This window comes from Triticum dicoccoides, chromosome 7A, assembly GCF_002162155.2.
Source record: "Triticum dicoccoides isolate Atlit2015 ecotype Zavitan chromosome 7A, WEW_v2.0, whole genome shotgun sequence".
NCBI lineage: Eukaryota > Viridiplantae > Streptophyta > Magnoliopsida > Poales > Poaceae > Triticum > Triticum dicoccoides.
The window spans coordinates 40,983,622-40,989,644 of NC_041392.1; positions in this window are offsets into that span (position 1 = coordinate 40,983,622).

The window sequence follows — 6,023 nt, forward strand, 5'->3', positions numbered from 1 at the left end:
ACAAAAGCCGTACTCTGAATCTGAGCAGCCAACCGTTTATGGTTGTAGGGGGTGGGCTATTTATAGCTACTTGGCAACCCAACCTGATTTGTCCGAAATGACCCTGGGTCACTAAGGAACTGACACGTGTTCCAACGGTCAGATTTCAAACTCACACGACAACTTTACTTGGGCTTCAAGCAAAGCTGACTTGCCCGACTCTGGACAAGATTCACTCTCAAAGTCTTCACTCGAAGACATAGGTTTTGCCCGACTCTTGGACCCCACTTAACAGTACGGTGGTTCCTATGACTCAACACAGAAGAAAGAGAACTACGAAAGATCTAAGTCTTCGAGCTCCATAGGCTTCATGTGGTGTCTTCTCTTGTCATAGTCTTCAATGTGAATATCTTCATATACCACCTTTGACTTCAATGTCTTCATACATTTTTAGGGGTCATCTCTGGTAGGAAAACCGAATCAATGAGGGACTTCTACCTGTGTTATCCTGCAATTCTCACAAACACATTAGTCCCTCAACTAGGTTTGTCGTCGATACTCCAAAACCAACTAGGGGTGGCACTAGATGCACTTACAATCTCCCCCTTTTTGGTGATTGATGACAAACTAGTTGAAGTTTTCAACGGGGAATATAATCTGTGAAATTGTAAAGGATAAGGAATTGTCTTCATAAGTTGCAAGGGCTCCCCCTGAAGATGTGCATATAAGTAATTTGCTTTTGGAATGCAAATGCACATGGCAGGTTGTACTTGTGGAGATCCACTTCAACTTATGATGACAATCCACTATGCATGTGAAAGTATATGAAGATAATGACATGCATAATGGAAAATGAACGTCTGCAGAATGATCTAAGTGCGGAATTTATCGTCGCACATGCGGAATTTATCATCGCAACACAAGGTGGAAAATAAGTAGCAGACGATCATCGAGTTTAAGTGTTACAACTCAAAGAACCAAATGTAGCAAAACGAGAGTTGTAAGCACGAAGCAAAATATAAAGCACCTGCCCATATGGACCCGCTTGAAGACTATCAACCTCATATGCTTCTCCCCCTTTTGTCAGCAAGGACCAAAAAGGTTTGAAGACATAGAGCATCTACTCGTTCCCATGAGGAGTAGGTGAAGCAGCAGGGTCGTTGGTTGTGTTTGGCGGTGCTGAAGAGCTTGGAGCAGAGTCGAAGCGTGCTGAAGGAGGTGGCGGTGAAGTAGCATCATCTTCATCCTCGATTACTCTGGCATTCACAGTGGCAGCAGAGGAAGAGAACTCAGAGTCTTCAAGGGATGGAGTTCGTCGCAGCACTGCCCTTCGAGGAGGTGTGGAGTCAAACTTGAATCGCTCAGTGAAGCCATCCTCTTGAAGATCATCTTCAAAACACATCAGTGTTAGCCCTTTCATGTGTGGCGAGAGGTTTCATGGGCAACAAAAGCATTCTTGGTGGCAAGATTGCGAATGCGATTAATATCCACCAAGAGGCTTTGCATCTGACGCTTGAGCCAGTCATGATGTCTATCCTGTTTCTGATGAAGAGCCACAAGAAGCTCTCGGTCGTTGAGAACACGAGTGCGCTTCTTGGGTCGTGGAGCAGTTGTACTGTCAGTGGCTTCAGTGAGAGCAGGATGCGGTGCATGTGTAGTGCCAGCCAGAGGATACACACGAGTTACGGCTTCAACGCCTTCAACATTCTGAGCGAAACTTTGATGCTCTGCATTCTGAAGACTGAGAGGTTCCTTGGCAGGCTCAGGATAGATGGCTTCAATAGACATATCCACATCAGGCAAAAAGATCCGATTGTCGCGGGCCGAGGGCTGATATGAGATAGCAGGGTGAAGTTTGATCAGCCGCATCAAACAGATCAGAGCCAGATGCAGCAAGTTGGTGAATGAAGAAATCCTGTGTATTGAAGCATTTTCCATGAAGAATGTAGAAGACCAAAGTCTTCATTGCACCTTCCAGCTTGGCATGGGGAGAATGTCCTTTGATTGGCCAGAGAGTTCGCCTTATGATGTGATAAATGGTTCTTGGCAGATACTCAAGGTCTTCAACGAAGAACTCCGTGGGATAAGCAGCATCTTGGGGCAATGGCTTCATCATACTGAGCATCTGACTCATATTAGGTTCAGTCTTCTGAAAGATGCTCTCAATAGCTTCACTATGAAGCTGACAGCCATGCTCGTAGAGATCGCCAGGAGTGCGCAAACCAGTGAGCTCAATGATGTCAAAGGCTTTGGCTTCGTGATGAACGTTTCCTGTCATCCACTCCAGGACCCAAGTCTTCGGATCTCTGCTATACCCGCGGATGTGAAGTGTGGCATAGAATTGGAGCAGCCACTCTTCATTCCAATGCTCTTGGTCAGTGATGAATGGCACCAGTCCAACCTCTTTGAAGCAATCCAGAGCTTCTTCCAGACAGAGAAGACCAGCTATTGCTTCAATGTCAAGGCGCTTGTGTGGGAAGATGCGACCTTGGTTGTAAAGAATGCATGAGTAATAGCTTCGCTGCGGATAACTCCAAAACCGATCAGATGATATTCTTTCCCTGGAGTAGGGGTTCCTGGAGCTGTTGAAGAATGTGTTGTCTGCTCTGAAGCCATTGATATTGAAGGAGCCAGGTGCTGATGCAGGACCTGGAACCTTGGCAATCTTGGGATTGGCTTCTGTACCTGAGGCCTGTGCTCAACATGATAGTCGAATTGGGGACCGGCAGCAGATGCAGGAACAGAAGCAGCGGGATCAATGGCTTCGCTGACTTCTGGTGCTTTTGTTGGTGAGGGCTCCACATTTGCTTCAGCCATGACAACGTTAGTGGCTTCAGTGGTGTTGGTGGTGGCAGCCGCAAGATTTTCAACCTCCACTTGACGAGCTGGAGGGTCGCTTACGATCACGTTCTCCTTGAGAACTGCTTCTTGGTGGGATAGGAGAGTAGCAGCTTGTGGTACTTCTTCTTCATCGGCCGATGCAGCCGGAATGTCTTCAGCAGTTTTAGCTCCAGACGCAGAGACTTGAGGCCTTGGACCTTTGCGAAGCCTGCGCAACGCGGGCGACGCCGGTGGAGTTTGTGTTGGCTGGTCCTTAGAGTCTTCTTCCTCTTGTGGGCGATCCGCCCACGAAGCATCCTGTTGGTGCTCTAGCTGAGGAAGGGCTGCATCATCTTCAACATGGTCATGGTGACCAATGTCCTTAGCAGCGAGGGGATCAGCTGCTGGAAAGTCTTCAGCTTCATGAGCCTCTGTGAAAGCAGGCTCATGGACAGTCAGTTGACGTTCTTGTGGATCGGCGTCGGGGTGAACCATGGAAATGGGTTCAACAATCAAGGGCTTTGTGGGAGCAGCCCGTTCCTTCTTGGTCATTCTTTTCTTCTTGGCGGGGGCAGTAGCAGAGGCTTCAGGATGTTTTCTCTTCCTTGCTTCAGCCTCAGCAGTCCTGGTCTTCTTCAGTTCTGAAGCGGTTGACCTGGCCTTTGGCTTCGGGCCAGTCATGCTAGTTGGGAAGACAAGGGGATCTGCCTCCTGCCTTGGTGCTTCAGGTTCAGCCATAGCGGGCTTCTTCTGCTTCTTGGCAGCCATCCTGGGGTCGATGCCAGGACGCCCAAGGGCCTTGCGCTTCTCAGCCTCATTGTAGGCTTGCACACACCTATCAGCCAGGACCTTCATGCGCTCACGAGAACCCTGAGCTTCTGCACGTTCCTTTAGAAAGGCTTCCTTGAGCTCGTGCAGTATAATCTTGAAATTCTTCACGTCTTGCACGCTGAGCTTGGCCATATGCTTCTTGAACTGAGATTTCTCAAAGTCAATCTTCTGCTTCAGTTCAACAATGCGCTGGGCGATAGCTAACTCTGAAGTAATGGCGCCATGGAAGGCGACACTGAGGCCAATGGGTAGTTGGAGATCATCGAAGCTGATGTTTGGCGTGTCAAACCATTCATCAATGAAGTTGTGAATGACTGTTACATCAAGGAGAGGCATATCATTGAAGATTTCTGCTTCTTCTTTGCTCTTGATGAGTTGCTCAAGAGCGTCATCTGCAAGATCTTCATCACTTGACAGATCAATGGCATCATTGCGCAGAATGGCAGCAGATGTTAGCTCTTGGCCGGTGTGTGGCAGAGGCATCTTGACCTTCTGGGGCTTGGAGATGCGTGATAAATCTTCGGACTGCACACTGTCTTCAGGAGGTGCAGTTGCCAGTGGCTTCGCCCGTGAGATTTTTGGTGAAGGGGCAGGCTTTGAAGCTTTAGGCTTCTTCAACTTCTTTGGCTTCGGCGCTGCAGGCGCTTCATCTGATTCAGCGTCAGCTGCAGGCTCATTCACTGCAGTCCCTTGAACCAAGATATGGGTGATGAGGCCTTCAAGGTTGTAGAAAGGACCGACGACATTGGGTTCTGCATCTCGTGTGCCATCATCCCTTGGAGCTGAGGGACCAGGGTTGAAGTCTAGTCCCAATGTCTTCTTGTTTTGCTTCGCTGAGTTCTGGGCAAACTGGAAGTTGCGCTTGAACAGAATGTCATCACGACACCATAGTAGTGACGATGGGTGTGCATCAACAGGCTATGGCCCACGGACCATGCAGGGATAGAAGCCTTGTTAATGGCTTCATCTCTGGACCTGGGTTGAAGATTCTTGTATAGGATGTCTCCCCACGGTCTCTTGATGGCATTTTTCTCAGCATATTCCTGGGTTACAAATCGGTATTTGAACCATTGTTCTGCCCAATATCTTCGAATCCATTGGATTCGGGTCTTGCGCTGATTGTAATCCTCTTCAGGATCTATCTTGTACAGTTCTGAGAGGTCATCTGGCAGATCTCTAGATGTTTCTCCATGACGCTTTCTGCCACCCTTCCTTGCTGATTTCTCTGAAGCCATGAACTCTAAACTGAAAGGCTTCAACACGTTCAAAGGCTTCAAAGATTTTCGCTTGCTGGACAAACATGAACTTGCTTCGGGATAATTTATATGATGCTGTAAGAATTCTGCAAATGAATGCAGACTATGAGAACCAAGGGATTCTCCCACGGACATGTACCTGTGACAGCATTAAGGTGCGAGGGAAGGGGAAGAGGTCATATGCATTCTCAGAAGATTTTGAATATAAATCAGTTTAGAAGACATTGACCTCATCGTGCGAAGACATTCACTCATAGATAAGGAGTTGGTTCCAGATTTGTTAGAATCCAGAGATCAATACAAGTGAGGAATCTAACTACTTTGTGAAGCATAAGTGAATATACTAGGCATGTTATGAGATGCAGTATGAGAGAGATCTAACTTGTGTGAATAGAAACTGCTTGTGGTAGAAAGTGACAAAGCCATAGGATCAACGGTGCTGTAAAAAGGAAGTTTTATTTACCACACTAAGAACTGCTAGACGGAGTGGAAGATGAGGCTGAGCAGTTCGATCTTCCGTGCCCTAACTTGGCGACGGAGGACACCTACGGCGACGGCGGAGAGGACGATGTCCGCGGTCGGCGTGAAGACGGCGTCGGAGAGGTTGCGACAGCGAAGCGCTTCGTCGCCGGCGTCGTCGAGGGCTAGCGGTGGCGCTAGGGTTCATGCGAGAGTGGAAGAAGAGATAATGACCGCCATGAAGTGTGTATTTATAGGTATAGGGGCGGCACTGCATTATTACACAGGTGCCCCTGGCGATTCGCATCTGAGGAACACGTGGCCATCATGCAGAATTTTGGGGTTTGTTCCACGTCCCACGCACGCCTGGATTGTCGGGTGGTCGTTCCTACTTCTCCGGGTTTCATGTGGAGGAATGAGCATTGAAAGTGGACTTAAGGTTTGTCTTTGTATCTTTTGCTGACAAGGACACAGAGAAGACATTCGACAGTTTCAATAGAATGCATATGATTTGGAGAGATAGAGTTTCAGATAGATAGCATAGAGAGGTTAGGGTCCGATCACATTCACTTAGTTCAAAAGATTCAACAAGAAGACATAGCTATAAGTGAATGCTGTAGAGGACAGAACACTAGTATATATATATAATCAACATAGTGAAGATAATCATGAAGACAT